Raw genomic sequence first — 19439 nt, forward strand, 5'->3', positions numbered from 1 at the left:
AGGATTCAAGGCTACTATGGTTTTAAGGCTAAGAGAAAGTAACTATCTTAGCCTAACCAGTTTTTCTAAGACTTTGGACCCTGATTATCCTACTGATACATTTTAATGAGCCTAGGAGAAAGGATCTGACAAAGATAAAAATGTTAGTACACTGCTCTCAGAGCTCCAGAATTTTCCATAGCATTAAGGTTATGAAAATAGTAGCTGCCATTGAGTATTAACTATGTGATGGTGCTACAGTAGGAACCTTCCGTATTTCATTTAGTTCTTAAAATGACCCTTCCAAGTACTTATTATTATCCTCACTTTATAAGAGAAAACTGAGGCTTAAAAATCCTTAAGTTACTAAGTAGCTGGAATGGGATTTAATTCAGGTCTTCCAGTCTCCAAAGCCCTTGTTCTTTCCAAGATACTGTCTTCTAATTATTTTCTTTACTTTTCGAAAAAGCATGCATTGAAATCTTGTCCTGTAGTCTCTGACCTATGACCATCTTTAATTCTGTATGAAAAGATTTAAATGATAAAGAGATCTAAATGATTCAAGTAATCAATTTCTGATTATCTCAAGTTGCCAAACAAAGTGAATTTATCCCATGAGCCAAGACCTTTCACCAAGAAAAGGAATAAAGCAAACACATTATTTTCTCTTTCGTTATGTGGTTTTCGACTCCCAGTGAAAGGAACTCAGCTATAAAATTAAGAAACAAAAACCAAATGGTTCACAATGAAGTTCTGGAATCTATTCTCTTTAACAGGTAAGAGAAGGGGGAGAAGGGAGGAACTGGGCTAAATAACTAAAGGAATTTTGGAAAGATTATATTCCATGGAAAGAGCGTGAGGGTTTGGGTTCTAATCCCAGTTCTGCACAAATCATATATTCTTGAATCAGTCACTTTTTTATCTCTGAGATACAGTTTCCTCATCTGTAAAATGGGGCCAATATCTACCTTGCTTAACCCATTAAATTGATGGAAGAATTAAAACGAATGAAGATGTATGAAAGTGTTCTATAATTGTAAAAGTCTATTTGAATACATTGCTCTGTCATCATCATTGCCTTTGGAGTTAGATGGGTCAGTCCTAATTCAGTCACTCACTATATCTGGGATGTTGCTCAGGTCGCCTAACCTCTCTGTCCTTCCACTTCTCATTTATAAAATGGATGTAGTGAACGTATGCTACCTAATTCTGGTTCGTTACCAGAATTTAATCCCCCCTTCTGTCATCCTAGCATTATCCATACTTTTCATTCAGGAAACCACCTCTCACCCATGGAGTTCAAAAATTGTAGGTCACCTGACTGCACCTTCAGTTTGAAAGATTAGTCTTGATTGAACTAAGCAAATCAGGGACTACAATCCACCTTGTCATAGGGATTGATTTATAAGTAGCATAATCTGATAACCAAAGAGATTGGTTCAGAAATAAGCAAATTTAATACCCCCCTCTGACCAATGAAAGGCACTGGAGGTTTGCAGATGAACTGGAGCATTGGGTAAGAAGTTTTCTAGTTCTTAAGAGATAGTAACTTAGGGGTGGAGTCAAGATGGAGGCATGGGAAGATGTGGAGTTCGTGTCTCCCCGTAACTAGGACACCTGCTGGATGCTGGTGGGGGACCCTCAATGCCCAAGGAGACAGGAGGAAGCCCCAAGTGAACTGGTAGGACATGGGGGGACTGACAAGGGGAGAAGAAGTGGAGGACGGACAGGACCAGTGCCCCTGAGGGGTGGCTGAGAGGGGGGAGGGGTTCCCACGCCTGGAGGGACCCTCAGGGGCTCAAACTGGGGGGAATGCACTGAGCGTTTCACCTGCCAAATCAGCAGGGGAAGTCTGCCGGGTCCTACACCCTCAGAGGCCCCATCTGGGCCATGATGGTCCTGGGAGTGTAGGAGAGAGAGTGGGGGGAGAACAGGAGAGGCAGGCAGGAGGGGCCCTCCAGAATGCAGGAGCAAGAGAAGAGTGGAGGGCGTCTGCCCCGCCCACTTGGGCAGGGAAACCTGCTGGGCTCCCAAGCGGGGTCCCCCACCCTCTGAGACCAGAGGCATGGACATCTTCTGTTCCGTTGACCCTAAGCCCCATGCCCCACACTCCCCAGGGTCTTTTCCAGCCCTGTGGGTCCTAAGCATAGGCCTCACCCACCACCCAGACCCCACCCCTGCTTAGGCCCCACCCTCCACAGCCAAGGCCTTCTCCACCTTTTTTTTGTTTTTTTTCCCTTTTCTTTTTTTCCTTCTCCTTTTTACTATTGTGGTTCTGTTTTACCTTCCAGTTGTTGTTTCAGCTCTACTTTTATTTTTATATTCTTTCTAATATATCTGTTACTTTCCTAGTCTAATTTTATTTTTTACTCTTTATTGTTCTCCTTTTTTTTTTTTGCTACCCTGTGCAGCTTGTGGGATCTTGGTTCACGAGCCAGGGGTCAGGCCGAAACTCCTGCAGTGGGAGCTCCAAGTCCGAACCACTGGACTAATAGAGAATCTCAGACCCCAGGGAATACTCATCAGCGTGAGGTCTCATGGAGGTCCTCATCTCAGCACCAAGATGCAGCTCTACCCAACAGCTTACAAACTCCAGTGTTGGACTCCTCAGGCCGAACAACCAGTAAAACAGGAACACAATCCCACCCAAAAAAAAAAAAAAAAAAAAAGACGGCAAAAAAATATGTCACAGATGAAGAAGCAAGGTAAAAACCTACAAGGCCAAATAAATGAAGAGGAAATAGGCAATCTACCTGAAAAAGAATTGAGTAATGATAGTAAAGATGATCCAGAATCATGGAAATAGAATGGAGGCACGGATTGAGAAAATACAAGAAATGTTTAACAAAGATCTAGAAGAACTAAAGAACACACAAACAGAGATGAAAAACACAATAACTGATATGAAAAATAACTAGAAGGAATCAATAACAGAATAACTGAGGCAGAAGAACGAATAAGTGAGCTGGAAAACAAAATGGTAGAGATAACTGCCAAGGAGCAGAATAAAGAAAAAGGAATGAAAAGAATTGAAGACAATCTCAGAGACCTCTGGGACAACACTAAATGCACCAATATTCGAATTATAGCAGTCCCAGAAGAAGAAGAGAAAAAGAAAGGGTCTGATAAAATATTTGAAGAGATTATAGTGGAAAACTTCCCTAACATGGGAAAGGAAATAGTCACCCAAGTCCAGGAAGTGCAGAGAGTCCCATACAGGATAAACCCTAGGGGAAACACACCAAGACACATATTAATCAAACTAACAAAAATTAAATTCAAAGAAAAATTATTAAAAGCAGTAATGGAAAAAAAAAACATACAAAGGAATCCCCATAAGGTTATCAGCTGATTTTTCATCAGAAACTCTGCAGCCAGAAGGCAGTGGCAGGATATACTTAAAGTTATGAAAGAGAAAAACCTACAACCAAGATTACTCTGCCCAGCAAGGATCTCATTCAGATTTGATGGAGAAATCAAAAGCTTTTCAGACAAGCAAAAGCTAAGAGAACTCAGCACCACCAAACAAGCTTTACAACAAATGCTAAAGAAACTTCTCTAGGTGGGAAACACAAGAGAAGAAAAAGACCAACAAAAACAAACCCAAAACAATTAAGAAAATGGTAATAGGAACATATATATCAATAATAACCTTGAATGTAAATGGATTAAATGCCCCAACCAAAAGACACAGACTGGCTAAATGGATAGAAAAACAAGACACGTATATATGCTGTGTACAAGGGACCTACTTCAGACCTAGTAACGCATATAGACTGAAAGTGAAGGGATGGAAAAAGATATTCCATGCAAATGGAAACCAAAAGAAAGCTGGAATAGCAATTCTCATATCAGACAAAATAGACTTTAAAATAAAGACTGTTACAAGAAATAAGGAAGGACACTACATAATGATCAAGGGATCAATCCAAGAGGAACATATAACAATTATAAATGTGTATGCACCCAACAGAGGAGCTCCTCAATACATACGGCAAATGCTAACAACCATGAAAGGGGAAATTGACAGTAACACAATAATAGTAGGGGACTTTTAACACCTTACATACACCAATGGACAGATCATCTAAACAGAAAATAAATAAGGAAACAGAAGCTTTAAATGACACAATAGACCAGATAGATTTAACTGATATTTATAGAACATTCTACCTGAAAGTGGCAGAATACACTTTCTTCTCAAGTACACACGGAACATTCTCCAGGATAGATCACATCTTCGGTCACAAATCAAGCCTCAGAAAATTTAAGAAAACTGAAATCATATCAAGCATCTTTTCTGACCACAACACTATGAGATTGGAAATCAGTTACAGGAAAAAAACTGTAAAAAACACAAATACATGGCGACCAAACAGTGCACTACTAAATAACCAAGAGATCACTGAAGAAATCAAAGAAGAAATAAAAAAATACATAGAAACAAATGACAATGAAAACATGATGACCCAAAACCTATGCAACACAGCAAAAGCAGTTCTAAGAGGAAAGTTTATAGCAATTCAATCTCACGTCAAGAAACAAGAAAAATCTCAAATAAACAACCTAACCCTACACCTAAAGCAACTAGAGAAAGAAGAACAAAGAAAACCCGAAGTCAGTAGAAGGAAAGAAATCATAAAGATCAGAGCAGAAATAAATGAAATAGAAATGAAGAAAACAATAGCAAAGATCAATAAAACTAAAAGCTGGTTCTTTGAAAAGATAAACAAAACTGATAACCCCTTAGCCAGACTCATCAAGAAAAAAAGGGAGAGGATGCAAATCAATTAAATTAGAAATGAAAAAGGAGAAATCACAACTGACACCACAGAAATACAAAGGATTATAAGAGACTACTACAAACAACTATATGCCAATAAAATGTACAACCACGAAGAAATGGACAAATTCTTGGAAAGCTACAATTTTCCAAGACTGAACCAGGAAGAATTAGAAAATATAAACAGACCTATCACAAGTAATGAAACTGAAACTATAAAATCTTCCAACAAACAAAAGTCCAGGAGCTCAATAAACAACCCAACTGAAAAATGGGTGGAAGACCTAAATAGACATTTCACCAAAGAAGACATACAGATGGCCAAGAGGCACATGAAAAGATGCTCAGCATCACTAATCATTAGAGAAATGCAAATCAAAACTACAATGAGGTATCACCTCACACCAGTCAGAATGGCCATTATCAAAAAATCTAGAAACAATAAATGCTGAGAGGGTGTGGTGAACCCTCCTGCACTGTTGGTGGGAATGTAAACTGATACAACCACTATGGAGAACAGTATGGAGGTTCCTAAAAAAACTAAAAATAGAACTACTATATGACCCAGCAATCCCACTACTGGGCATATACCCTGAGAAAACCATAATTAAAAAAGACACGTGTACCACAATATTCATTGCAGCACTATTTACAATAGCCAGGACATGGAAGCAACCTAAATGTCCATTGACAGATGAATGGATAAAGAAGATGTGGCACCTATATACAATGGAATATCACTCAGACATAAAAAGAAACGAAATTGAGTTATTTGCAGTGAGGTGGATGGACCTAGAGTCTGTCATACAGAGTGAAGTAAGTCAGAAAGAGAAAAACAAATACCGTATGCTAACGCATATGTATGTAATCTAAAAAAAAAAATTGGTACTGATGAACCTAGTGGCAGGGCAGGAATAAAGACGTAGACATAGAAAATGGACTTGAGGACATGGCGGGGGAGGGGGAAGCTGGGGCGATGTGAGAGAGTAGCATCAACATATATACACTACCAAATGTAAAATAGATAGCTAGTGGGAAGCAACTGCATAGCACAGGGAGACCAGCTCGGTGCTTTGCAACCACCTAGAGGGGTGGGATAGGGAGGGTGGCAGGGAGGCTCAAGAGGGAGGGGATATGGGGATATATGTATGCATATGGCTGATTTGCTTTGTTGTGCAACAGAAACTAACACAGCATTGTGAAGCGATTATACTCCAATAAAGATGTATTTAAAAAAATATAAGAACTAAAGTTAACTTAAAGAATAAGTTGAAGATAAGAAATGGAAATTAAAACAACTAATTATACAGTAAAAAAAAAAAAAAAAAACAGAGAGACAGTGCCTTAAAAAACCTTTACATTTCCACTTCTGGGCATGATAGAATAACTGATACCAGACTAACCTTCCTACAGTAAACAACTAGAAAACTGGACAAAATTTATAAAACAACTATTTCTAGACACCATACAATTGGCAGCACAGGATTGTGACTCCTGAAAGAAGGAAAACAAGTGAGTTGAATCCGATGATTACCCCAGCTTTCTACCCGGAGATATTTACCAGACATTGACTCAAGGAGGAGGAATCCAAGCAGAGCACAGCAGTCTCAATAAGCTGAGGTTACAAAGGTCAGCGTTCAGGAGTGCCAAAGTGGCTAGAACTTGTATGGAGCACCAGAAAGGAATGAGGTGCCTAGATAAATTGCTCCATAAATCTTCATGGGAATGACCTTGAATATTCAGTCAAATAATAAGCTGTGTATTTATAGGATGAGAACATACAAGAGCAACCACTATAGGAAGAAAACTTATGTGGAGCTGTAAGTTGAACAACTACCAGAACTTTCATAGTGTTAAGAAACCTTTCGGTCTGAGCAATCAAAGTGGAGAAACCTCACTGAACACTCAGGGCATTCATTAGAATCCACAGAAGGCTACACCTTAGGAAAGGTAGAGTGAAGGCTACCTGAAGTGTCAAAATGCCTTAAAAGGATCAAGATCTAGAACTAAAGTAACTGCTTTCCAGAATAAAATCCAATGCTGATTAAAGGAAGGCAACAAAACCCAGACGCTCAACAATGTAGTCATCACATTGTCTAGACTCCAATAAACATGATTATACATACTCAATACCATTATTCACTAGATAAATGAAAATCAAAACTGCAATGAGATACCACTCCACACGCACTAGAATGGCCATAATAAAAAAAATATGGAAAAAAACAAGTATTGGTAAAGATGTAAAGAAATTCTCACATTGCTTTTCAATAAATTAAACCTAGAATTACTATATGACCCTGCAATCCCATTCCTAGATATATACACAAAAGGATTGAAAACATGTGTTCAAACAAAAACTTGACATGAATGTTCATAGCAACACTACTCAAAATAGCCAAAAGGTGGGAACAACCCAAATGTCCATCAACTCATAAATGGATAAACAAACTGTGGTATGTCCATCCAATGGAATATTATTCAGCCAAAAAAGGAATGAATTACTGACATGAATTACAACAAGACAACTTGAAAACACTGTACTAAGTATAAGAAGACAGATACAAAAGATCATATATTGCACGATTTCATTTATATGAAATATTCAGAATAGGTAAATCCATAGAGACAGAAAGCAGATTAGTGGTGACTAGGGGGTGGTGGAAAGAAGGAATCAGGAATGACTGCTTAATGGGTACAGGTTCCCTTTTGGGGTGAAAAAAATGTTCTGGAACTAGATAGAGGTGATGGTTGCACAACACTGTGAATATACTTAATGCTACTGAATTGTAAATTTTTTAATGGTTAAATTGTAAATTTCATGTCATGTACATTTTACCACAATTTTTTTTTTTTTTTTTAACCACAATTTTTAAAAATTATTATTAAGAAGTAGAAAAATTCTTGTGTGTGTGTGTGTGTTTTCTTGTTTGGCACTTTTGTTATAAAACAAGGAGAAAAATCAGACAATAGAAATAAACCCAGGAATAAAAGAGATGATGGGATAAGCAGACAAGGACTTTAAAACAGTGATTATAACCATGTTAAATTATTGTATTACTTATCTGTTGCTGTGTAACAAATTAACCCAAAATTTAGCAATGTAAATAGCAAAAATATATTGTATTATCTCACATTTTCCAAAAATGAGAAATTCAGTAGTACATTAGCTCGTGGTTCTAGCTAAGACCCTAACAATTCCTTAAGCATTTAATATGACAAATTTTGCAGTAAATATAAAAGACAATAAAATACAGAGGGCAGTAAAAGTCAACATGGTAAGTATAGTAATAAAATGGCAAACGTGGCAGTAAATATAAAAGATTTTTTCTGGTTTTTTAAATTCTCTCAAAGATAAATGGAAGAATTCTTTGGTTGTGACAGACGAAGTCTCCTCCCCTCTGCAGAAACAACTATGAAACGTAAATATGAACATAGTGCTGAGACCTTTATCCTAAGACAGAACCCAGTGGACTCAGACAGGCAAGAAAGACAGAAAGCTTATGTGTCACATCTTACAGGAAACACAAAAATCACTAGGTAAGGCTTGCCTGGTTATGTCATAATCTTGAATAATCTCAGGAGAAAAGCAATAGGGTTCACGTAAAAAACTTAGACGAGACCCAACTTAGCACACACTGGGGGAAAAAATGAAGTTCAAACCAAACAGTGCTGGTATATGAATTTATTTTTAGGACTTGTTCGCAAATCAAAATTCTCTATTAGATTGCCAAGGAAAAAGTGAAATATCTGTCCCGATGGAGTTAAACATGGAGCAAAATTCTAAAATTCTCCATCTATCCGCTCTTACATGGCATCAAACTGATGTGCTTCCCGCCAGTTGGGATGCTCCCAGCGCCTGATAACCAAGAGCCATTTGAGAGCTGTGGGAAGTCCTTCCAGACAGCTTTCTTAGACAACGTAATTAAGCTTCTTGTTTCCATGAGTACCAAATTATTTGTTTTAAAAAGATTTCCTATGACCTCACATGTTTTTAAATTTGGGGACTTCATGTCTTATTTAGAAAGTCAGCACAGGGACTTCCCTGGTGGTCCGGTGGTGAAGGATCTGCCTTCCAATGCAGGGGATGCAGGTTCGATCCCTGGTAGGGGAACTAAGATCCCACAAGCCGCGGGGCAACTAAACCTGCGTGCCACAACTACCGATCCCACGCACCTCAACTAGAGAGCCCACGCACCACAACAAACAGCCCACACAAAAGATCCTTCATGCCGCAACGAAGACCCGACACAGACAAAAAAATAAAAATTAAATTAAAAAAAAAAGTCAGCACAGCCCCTGTCTGAGCAAAGTAACATGATATGACAGGATAACTGGGTATGTAGTTCACCCCAGTCATGCTCGGACCAGGAAATTGCAGAACTACATGAATCCTCACCATGAGCGTGGAACAAGGGAGGTGTGTGAAGGGGATTGTGGGAATATCAAGGGAGAACAATGTCCCCTTCTACCAAGTGAAACAAATTAAGATATAAAAATTCAGTGATGCTAGATTTTGACATCATCAATGAATGGGGTTAATCTCTTCTGCTCTTTGGGGTTTCAGCATGGCTAAAACCTCCTGTTTTCTTTGGGATTTAGATTAATTTAACAAACCTCTCCAGCACCGGCCCCCAGCCCTTGATGTACACTGGAGTTACTGGGGAGCTTAAAAAACTACTCATGCCTGGGTCCCACTCCCAGAAATTCCCATTTAATTGGCCTAGAGTGCTGCCCAGGCATCCACTTATTGTAAAGCTCCCTGCGAATTCTAACAGGCAGCAAAGTTTGAGAACAGGGTCTCTACTGCTTTGTTAGTGAAAGTGTGGGCTGAGGGCCTGGGAGCTCATTAGAAAGGCAAATCTTAGGCACCATCCAGATCTACAGAATCAGAATCTCCACTTTAATAAAATCCCCAGCTAACTCGTATGCATATTCAGTTTGAGAAAGGATGCTCTAGTTCTCTGTATCCTCCTTCTATTCCGCAGAGCAGTAGTTCTTGTCCTGGCTATACATTAGAATCATCTGGAGAGCCTTTAAAAAGTACTGATGCCTAGTCCTCCCTCCAGAGATTCCGTTAGAGTGTGGCCCAGGCATGTTTTTTATTTTTATTTTTTAAATCTCCCTAAGGAATTTAAATATAAACTGAAGGCTGAGAGCCACTGCTATAGAAAGATAGTTTTCTTCTATTAATTTAACAGCCTTTGGTATAAGGCTGTTTATTTCTGTTAAAAATTTAGGGTCCCTGGGAGCAATAACACTTTGTTCTATTTTTCTACATTGGTTGTCAAATGTTAATGTGCAAAGGCAACAATTGAGTTGCTTATTAAAATGCAGATTACCTATAACAAAAAAGAAGCAGATTCACAGATATAGAGAACAAACTAGTGTTTACCAGTAGGAGGAGGGAAGTGGGGAAGAGCAAGATAGGGGTAGGTGATTAAAAGGTACAAACTATTAGGTATAAAATAAGCTACAAGGATATATTGTACAACACAGGAAATATAGCCAATATTTTACAATAACTATAAATGAAGTATAACTTAAAAATTGTGAATCACTATATTGCACACCTGTAACTTATATAATATTGTACAGCAACTATACTTCAATTTTTTAAAATCTTATCAAAATGCAGATTCCCAGTGTCTCACCTTCAGAGAGCTTCCTTTGGTAAGTCTGGAATGGGGCCCAGAATCTACATTTTTTATAAGCCCCATTGGAAATTCTGGTGTGTATGGTCCTTGTATCACATTTTGGAAATCACTGCTAGCTTGTGACAGAGGAATCTGAGTGTAGACTTTGATGGGGATAGGGGGAGAAAGAAGGGCATGTAAGGGCCCAGAGTACAGGGGGAGGGAGCAGAAAGAAGTGATGTAGGCAAAGCAAAATATGGAGCTCCTTAATTCTCAGGAACAAGCAGTAAAGATCAAGCTCTGCTGTACCAGGCTACTTCCGGTCCAATCAACTCCAAGTTGCCCGAGGAGCAGCAGCTTGCCTAACCTGAGTGAGCGCCATCATGGAAGCCCCAAGACAGGGAGACCGGTTAGGCTCTTAATTGCTGCTTCCGAGGGTTCCCAAAGTTTTCCCTTTCCCTTCCTGACCCACCAGATTAAGAATTAGAAGAAATAGAATTTACTCTGGAACCTGAAAGAACACTATTCAAAACCCCAAATCCATCAATGTACCTTGCCCTACAGAAGTGTGTGAACAACCATACATGGAATTTTTGTTAAATCAACTGATATTTTGAATCACTACCCAACATCACTAATAATCAGGGAAATGCAAATCAAAACCGTAATGAGCTACCACCTCATACCTGTTAGGATGGCTATTATCAAAAAGACAAGAAACAAGTATTGGTGAGGATGTGGGGAAAAGGGAACCCTCACACACAGTTAGTGGCAATGTAAATTGGTAAATTTTCCTATGGAAAATAGGAAGGAGGTTCCTCAAACAATTAGAAATAGAACTATCACATGATCTCACTGCCATCCCACTGCCGAATATATATATCCAAAGGAAACGAAATCAGTACCTTGAAGAAATATCTGCATTCCCGTGTTCATTGCAGCATTATTCACAATGACTAAAATATGGAAACAACCTGTGTCCATTGATAAATAAAGAAAGAAAATGTGGTATATATATGCATACACACACCACAACGGAATATTATTCAGCCATAAAAATGGGAAATCCTACCATCTGAGACAATATGGATAAACCTGGAGAATGTCAGGCGAAGTGATATAAGCCAGACACAGAAAGATGAATACTGTATATATCTATGATCTCACTTTTACATGGAATCTAAAAAAGTCAACTCATAGAAGCAGAGGTTAGAATGGAGATTCTAACCAGGGGCTGGAGGGTGGGAGATATGGAGAGACGCTGGTCAAAGGGTATAAACTTCCAGTTATAAGATGAGTAAGTTCTGGGGATCTCATGTACAGCATGGTGACTGTAGTAAATAATAGTATGTATTCAAAAGTTGCTGAAAGCAAATCTTAAGTGTTCTCACCACGCACACACACGCACGCACACACACGCACACACATGCACACACACACACACATGCACACACACACGCACAAAGATAACTACATGAGTTGATGTGTTACTTAGCTTGATTGTTGCAATCATCTCACAATGTATCACCTTGTACACCTTAAATATATATAATTTTTATTCATCAATTATAACTTAATAAAGCTAGAGGAGAAACACTGTAGCAGGGAAAAGGGGCTTGCAATTTAAATGAATCCCCTGATAATTTCTGCATTTCTGACTTTCTTAATAAAGGAGAACGTATTGACTGTTGATAGAGTCATTAGTGGATTAAATGAGAAAATGCATTTAAAACATTAGGACCGGGACTTCCCTCGCAGTCCAGTGGTTAAGACTCCGAGCTACCACTGCAGGGGGTGCAGGTTTGAACCCTAGTCAAGAGAACTAAGATCTTGCATGCTGTGCAGCGTAGCCAAAAAAATTTTAAAATAAAACATTAGCACAGTCCCTGGCACATAGTAATATTCAAAAAATGTTAGATATTATTTTTCCTGTGATGATGGAATTTGTATAACCTATACCTCAGAAGACCTATCTATACCTTCCCACCTCAGGGTCATAACCAGTCCTGGGGGCCTTAACGAGATTTATGTCTATTATACAAGAGCTTGCAGATGGACATGTTCTTCAGGCAAAGTCACAACCTGTCAGTGACTGACCAAATGCTAACCCCCTAGAGAAGGTCAGATTGAGCAGAACAGGGAAATCCAGCCCACAGTCTCCACTGGTAAGGAGCAGTTGTGATTCTTTTTTCCCTAACAAATCCATTCATAAACCATTTGGTCTCATTCAGTGCAGGTTTACTAGGTAAAGACACAGGTTGAAATCTCATCTAATCTCTCATGGTTATTAGTTCCACTTTACTGATGGGAAAAGGTCTAGAAAGTGACAAAGCAACCACTAAGAGCTGGGTCTGTCTGTATCCCTAGCACAGGTTGTAACCACTCTGTACATTCCCCTCCCTCAGGAACTACTGTCCCAATAAACGTTCACTTTGTCACACTACCGAAATAAGCAAAGGCAAGTTGTTTGTAAGATGTTGCTTAGCCATGCTTCATAAGACCTCAACCACTTGAAATGATCCCAAATGACAGAATGTAAGCTCTCGCTCTTAAAAACCAGATTCCATACAAGAAGTTGGAAAGATATTGGCTATTCACACGAGCCTAATTTACCTCTTTGTTTGTGAAGTGACATTCTTAACGACGAATCGGGATGTCAGGCAGATCCAAAAGCCAGTCACTTACCCACTGGAGGCCTCCACGGAGAGTCTGAGCCCCTGCTCTACAAGCTGAACTCACTCACACCTGAGCCCTGCCACCCCGCGTGCCTGGCTGTGGACTCGGCTCCACAGACTTTGCCGCAGTGTGTCCTCTATGAAGGGTACGCGGCTACGATGTGATCTGATACATGTTCGCATTGTAAAATGGTCACCACCGTCAAGTTCAGCAACACATGCACCACCTCACATAGTTACCATTGTGTGCGTGCGTGCTCGTGTATGTGTGTGTGTGTGTGGTAAGAACACTTCAGATCTACTCTCTTAGAGAAGTGTAACTATACAAGACAGTATTTTTCTTTATAAATTTATTTATTTATTTATTTTTGGCTGCGCTGGGTCTTCATTCCTGTGCTCGGGCTTTCTCTAGTTGCGGCGAGCGGGGCCTACTCTTCGTTGCGGTGCGCGGGCTTCTCATTGCCGTGGCTTTTCTTCATTGCGGAGTACGGGCTCTAGGTGTGCAGGCTTCAGTAGTTCCTGCATGCAGGCTCAGTAGTTGTGGCTCGCGGGCTCTAGAGCGCAGGCTCAGTAGTTGTGGCGCACGGGCTTAGTTGCTCCGCAGCATGTGGGATCTTCCCAGCCCAGGGCCCGAACCCGTGTCCCCTGCATTGGCAGGAGGATTCTTAACCACTGTGCCACCAGGGAAGTCCCAACAAGACAGTATTTTTAACTACAGTCACCATGAGGTACATTAGCTCCCCAGAACTTATTCCCCTTATAACTGGAAGTTCATACCCTTTGACCAGCCTCTCCTCATTTCCCCCACCCCGTGGCCCTGGCAACCACCCTTCTAGGCTCTGCTTCTGCTTCTGGGAGTAGACTTTTTTAGACTCCACCTAAGAGTGAGCTCACCTGGTCCCTCCCTTCCTTCTTAGTCCAAGGGCTCCATCTGTATTGTCTGGCAGACCCAGGTTTCAGGTTGGAGGCCCCATTACACTTGCTGTCCCAGCGGGTGTTCTCAGATGCCAGGGGCTGACATTTGGTGGGGATTTACATTCAGAGTAGGACCACAAGATGACAGCAGCAGGGCGGGGTAACCCAGCCCACGATTGTCTGGAGCACTTAAGGAAATGAAATCTCAGCAGGTTTCCGATTTTCCTCTTAATTAGCTTCCTCCATTCCCTTAGGCGTTTATTCCCTTAGCAGGATTCTACACCATAAACTTTCCTTTTGTCCCGGCTGAAGGGTGTTAAGTAAATACCTGGCAGCCACTGCCAGCAGCTTTAGAGGACTTCTGCAGCCCACAGCAGGCCCCCTGGCCTGACAGCTTCTGCTAATGCTAACCCGAGCGCATGGATCACACTTTCAGTCCGGAGAAGAGATTTCAACGGTGCTGCTCAGCCTGCCAGACCTCCTGCCAAAGGAGTCCTAGCGTCTCCTGCGAAGAGCTTCTGTCATGTGCATTTATTCCTGGCAAGTCTCCCAAAGGGGCAGCAGGTGTTTATTTTATACACATTAAAGGACTTGCTTTCCCGTATCTCCAGGTGTTCTGAGATGGAGAGGTCAAAGGACAAACAGAATAAACCCATAACTATAATAACATTAATTCCATTTGAAACAGATTAAAGCAACTCAAACTACGGATCCAATGGAGCCAATGTTAATTCTACAGATAAATGTTATAAATCTAGAAACAAAACAGACTCACAGATATAGAGAACAGACTTATGGTTGCCAAGGGGGAGGGGAGTGGGGGAGGGATGGATTGGGAGTTTGGGATTAGCAGATGCAAACTATTATACATAGGATGGATAAATAAGATGGTCCTACTGTATAGCATAGGGAACTATATTCAATACTCTGTGATAAACCATAATGGAAAAGAATATGAAAAAGAATATATATATATATATATATATATATATATATAAATAACTGAATCACTTTGCTGTACAGCAGAAATTAACACAACATTGCAAATCAACTATACGTCAATAAAATAAATGTTATAAATCTCATCACCACCAGGTTAGTTAAAATCACACATCATGTGAAAATGACACTGACATCTGGTGACCTGTAGGGTCTCTGATTCTGCCACAACAGCTGTTCCCTCTCCTGAACCTTGACGGCTCCACTGGTCTGTCCAGCATGATCACTACGTTAATTTTTTAAAGAAGAAAGTGGCAAAAGTTAAGAGAGAGAAGAGAATCGGGGAGAGAAGGGACATCTTTCTACTTCTGTATTAGAAAACCTGAATCTTTATTTCTATGGCTGAATTATGCTTCCAGGTAAAATGCTGCTAGATAATGTAATGCAGAATGTTGCAGTTGAAACGTTTATCTTTGCTTCCTTTCGTTGGATGAAGATAAAAATTCATTCATTTGTTCATTTATTCAACAGGTACTGGGGTTGTAGTTTAGAGAACGAAGGGTTGATTTATTATTCCACCTAGACAAAGGGACATCCCAGGACTGTTCTGAACAAAATGGGAGGTAAGATCACCCTAATTATTGAGCACTTTCTATATACCTTGTGTAAAAACAGAAAATGTCTATGGGGGGTGGGTGGAGGATCTGTTTTCATTCCTAAACCCAAAATCAGTGCTAACGCCCACCTGCTCTCAAAATATCTGAAAATGTTGGTACAACCTATTGGTTCTTTCAGGTAAAATAAAAATGTGTGCTCAGGTCATCCAACCACTGATTTTTCTGGCTTGGAACAATTCTCTCTACCCAAATAGGATCCAGGTTCTTCCCTGTATTTATGAGAAAAGGTTGAATTTGAATAGATAATTCTGTTTTTATTTGCATTAATATATGATGAACAGGTCCCTGAGACCTAATCTTACCAAAAAAAATTTGTTCTCTTTCGAAAATGAGGAAATCACTGAATCACCACTCAAGGGAACATTACACAGATGGTGAAGATCTATTTTAAATAGTCAAGCAGGACAAAGTACAAAAAAATACACATATGTGTGTAAATACAAATATGTATAGATAGGTAGGTGGATATAGTTTTAGAAAGACTTGAGCATAGTTGGTGTTAACTCATGTTTTCATAGAACAGTATTTAAGGTTTAGAAATAAATTTTGCCCACATTATCACAGTTGATTCTCACAACAATTGGCTTAGATAGCCCCATTTTACAGTCAAGGAAATTAACTACTATAGATAGACACAGACTGGCACTTGAAGCTTTTACGCAGACCCCACTGATCTTCTTACAATAAAACAATAGCTCATTATAGATGTTTAAGGGATAATGTTTATAAAAAAGAGTCCCTATACCTCCATCAGATTTGAAACTTTTCAAAGCACTTTCACATTTGTTTATTCAATATACTTAAAGGGACTACTATGCAGCACACACTGACTAGATGCCAGAGGCACAGAGGTGAATAAAACTCTCCCTTGTTATAAGGAACTGGACGTCTAATGTATAAGACAGATAAGGAAACTGGTCCAGTTCAGTAGACCAGTGAAATGAAGGATGGGCACAATATGCCATGAGCCACAGAAAAGAGCACCAAGTCCAAGTTCTGGGGACCAAAGAAGGCATTCCACTGGCGTAATGCTTGCAAGAGAAGTAGGAGTTTGCTTATGCACATGAGCTCATGACCTCAAGTTGGGGAACATCAGGCTACATTAAAGCAACACAAGTTATCTGTAAACAGTTGTAGGAAAAGATGTGTTTCAGGATAGAATGTTGGATAAGTAGCCAGGCCCAGGATGGGAGCCTGGAATGCTGGGCTAAGGAAGTTGAAATGAGTCTATAGGTTTAGGATGCCAAGGAAAGGAGAAAGAGGTGAGACAGGAGACAGGGAGACACCTGGGGAAGCAAATGCAATAGGCTTGGGGAAAGATGGTTGGGATCTAAATTTAAGAGGAGGAGGAGGAAAGCATAACCAGGAAATGTATTTAAGATGTAGAGTTAGTAGGATTGGGGGTCTAAATGTGGGAGATAAGGGGTGAGAAGAAAGCAAGTGTAACTCTAAGTTCTTTAAGTAAGTTTCATGAGCCAGGACGGGGCATGTAGAAGATGAGCAGCATTTCTGAGGGACACCAGTAAGCTCACTTTTTTGGGAGTTTGGGATTAGCAGATGCAAACTATTGTATATAGAATGGACAAACAACAAGGTCCTACTGTATAGCACAGGGAACTATCTTCAATATCCTGTAATAAATCATAATGGAAAATAATATGAAAAAGAATGTATATATAACTGAATCACTTTGCTGTACAGCAGAAATTTAATACAACAGTATAAACCAACTATACTTCAATAAAATAAATTTTTAAAAAGAAGTTCACTTTTGTACATATTGAGCATAAGTGCCCTATAGAGCAGTGAAGTGGCAAGACCTAGAGAGTACTGGCAATCAACTCCTGAAGCTCAGGGGAAAATTCTAGGTGGTAGATATAGATTTGAGACTCTAGTGTGAGGCCAAAGGTGAGGCAAAAAAAAAAAAAGAAGGCCATTCACTGGACAGGGGAGCAGAAGAATACTTCAGCTGGGGAGACGGGAAAGGATTTTTAAATAGTAGAAGGCTGTTATCCTGTTTTGTTTTATTATAGAGCTAATTAGTTGGAAATATGTGTTTTAATCAAACAATATGTAGCAAAAAAAAAAAAATTCCCCCTCACCTTGTTTTATTAGGAAATATACGTGTACCTCCACAGTCTTTTCCCTTAATAAATGGACTTTGAATCATATATAAGGAAAAACAAGATTAAAGGAAGCTTTTCTTCCATGATGCCAAATTGATGAATGTGCGGTGACCTTTCATAGGGGGAGTTGCACTAGGGAGAAGGGGACATAGTTCTAGAAGCCCCAGAGCACTGACCTCCAACGTTTCTGCCAGTTCCAGCACCATTTCATTCAGCCTCTCCACGTACTCATATCTAAACAAATACTTTCAACCTCCACCCACCCATGTTCTCATCCCTTTCAAATATCAGATGTAGAGGTCCCCATGGCCAGTAATAATGCCAAAGAATGACTGAAATCTCTCTCTAGCCCTGGGAAACAGGCCATGTAATAAGAAAGAGGGAGGTAACTTCGTTAAGTGTCCCACAGTGAAGTCACTTTTGGCTCCATTCTGATTGTCCAAATGGCCTGAGCAATTGGATCCCATCATCTCAAGAAACGGCTTCCTACAGTGTGAATATGGCTCTGACCTTTATGACCTTGGATCATACTGTGGGCAGAACTGTCCCCTACCCTAAATTCATATGTTGAAGTCCTAACCCCCAGAACCTCAGAATATAATTAAATTTGGAGAGACAGTCTTTAAAGGGTGATTAAGTCAATGAGGTCTTTTGGGTGGGTCATAATCCAATATGACTGGTGTCCTTAGAAGAAGAGGAGATTTGGACACAGATGCACAGAGAAGGCCAAGTAAGGGCACAGCAGGAAGGCAGCCATCTGCAAGCCAGGGAGAGAGGCCTCAGTAGAAAACCAAACCTGCTGCTACCTTGATCTTGGACTTCCAGCCTTCAGAACTGTGAGAAGATATATTTCTGTTGTTTAAGCCACCTAGTCTATGGCACTTTATTATGCAGCCCTAGCAAACCAATACAGACACTTATTAAACATGGCATAAAATATGTGCCGGGATTTCCCAAAATGAAGTTAAATGGGAAAAAAAAATCAGGCTTGTTTTGCCATTGAGGGTATTGATGACACATAACTGTATTTTGTAAAATCTGTTCATCTATTTACACATTCTATAGAAGTCTAACCATCCAGGAGAGAAGCTAGTGTGTGGTTACTTGAATTTTATATCATCTTTGCTACAGAATTTACTGATGAATAGGGTTGCATGAAATTACATCCATTCTATGGCTCAGATGTACCACAAGATACAGTGTACTGACAGTTCTGGGTGTACTCTGATGCTTTTGCAAATATGTTCCTATAAAAGGGTTTCATCTTCAAGGAATTCATGGAAAAGACTCTGACAAGTACAGGTTTCTGGTAACTGATTGTACTGCTGAACTGAATGAATAAGCATTTTCAGAACTCTAATGAAAAACTGATGAACTCATAAAAGTGCTAACAAAAGATCAAGATGAAAAAAAAAATTAATTACATGGGACTGAGTGAACTGATGAGGATGATTATAATTTTTGTGACTTTCTGTTTGAATTAAAAAAAAAAATCCCACAAGGACTCAGAGGCAAAGAATATACAAATCAATTTTCACTGCAAAGTAAAGGAGCTGTTACAGTGGAGGATTACTGGACTGAATGTCTATATTGTGACATAGTATGAGTGTGTTTCGTGTTTCGTAATTGCAATCATTGTTGCTTTTGTTGTGGTCATCCATTTACAATGCTTGGTGTCAGCCTATTTATCTCTTGTAAAAATAAAATAC

The 19439-nt window shown here is 39.7% G+C and overlaps 1 pseudogene across 1 annotated transcript in view; it reads left to right on the forward strand.

Annotated features, from left to right (window-relative positions):
* Positions 1–19439, forward strand: part of LOC309634224 (eukaryotic translation initiation factor 2 subunit 1 pseudogene) — a 71724-nt pseudogene that overhangs the window by 43959 nt on the left and 8326 nt on the right. The window lies entirely within an intron of this gene.

The sequence above is a fragment of the Balaenoptera borealis genome (assembly GCF_965194805.1).
Source record: "Balaenoptera borealis genome assembly, chromosome: 8".
Taxonomy (NCBI): domain Eukaryota; kingdom Metazoa; phylum Chordata; class Mammalia; order Artiodactyla; family Balaenopteridae; genus Balaenoptera; species Balaenoptera borealis.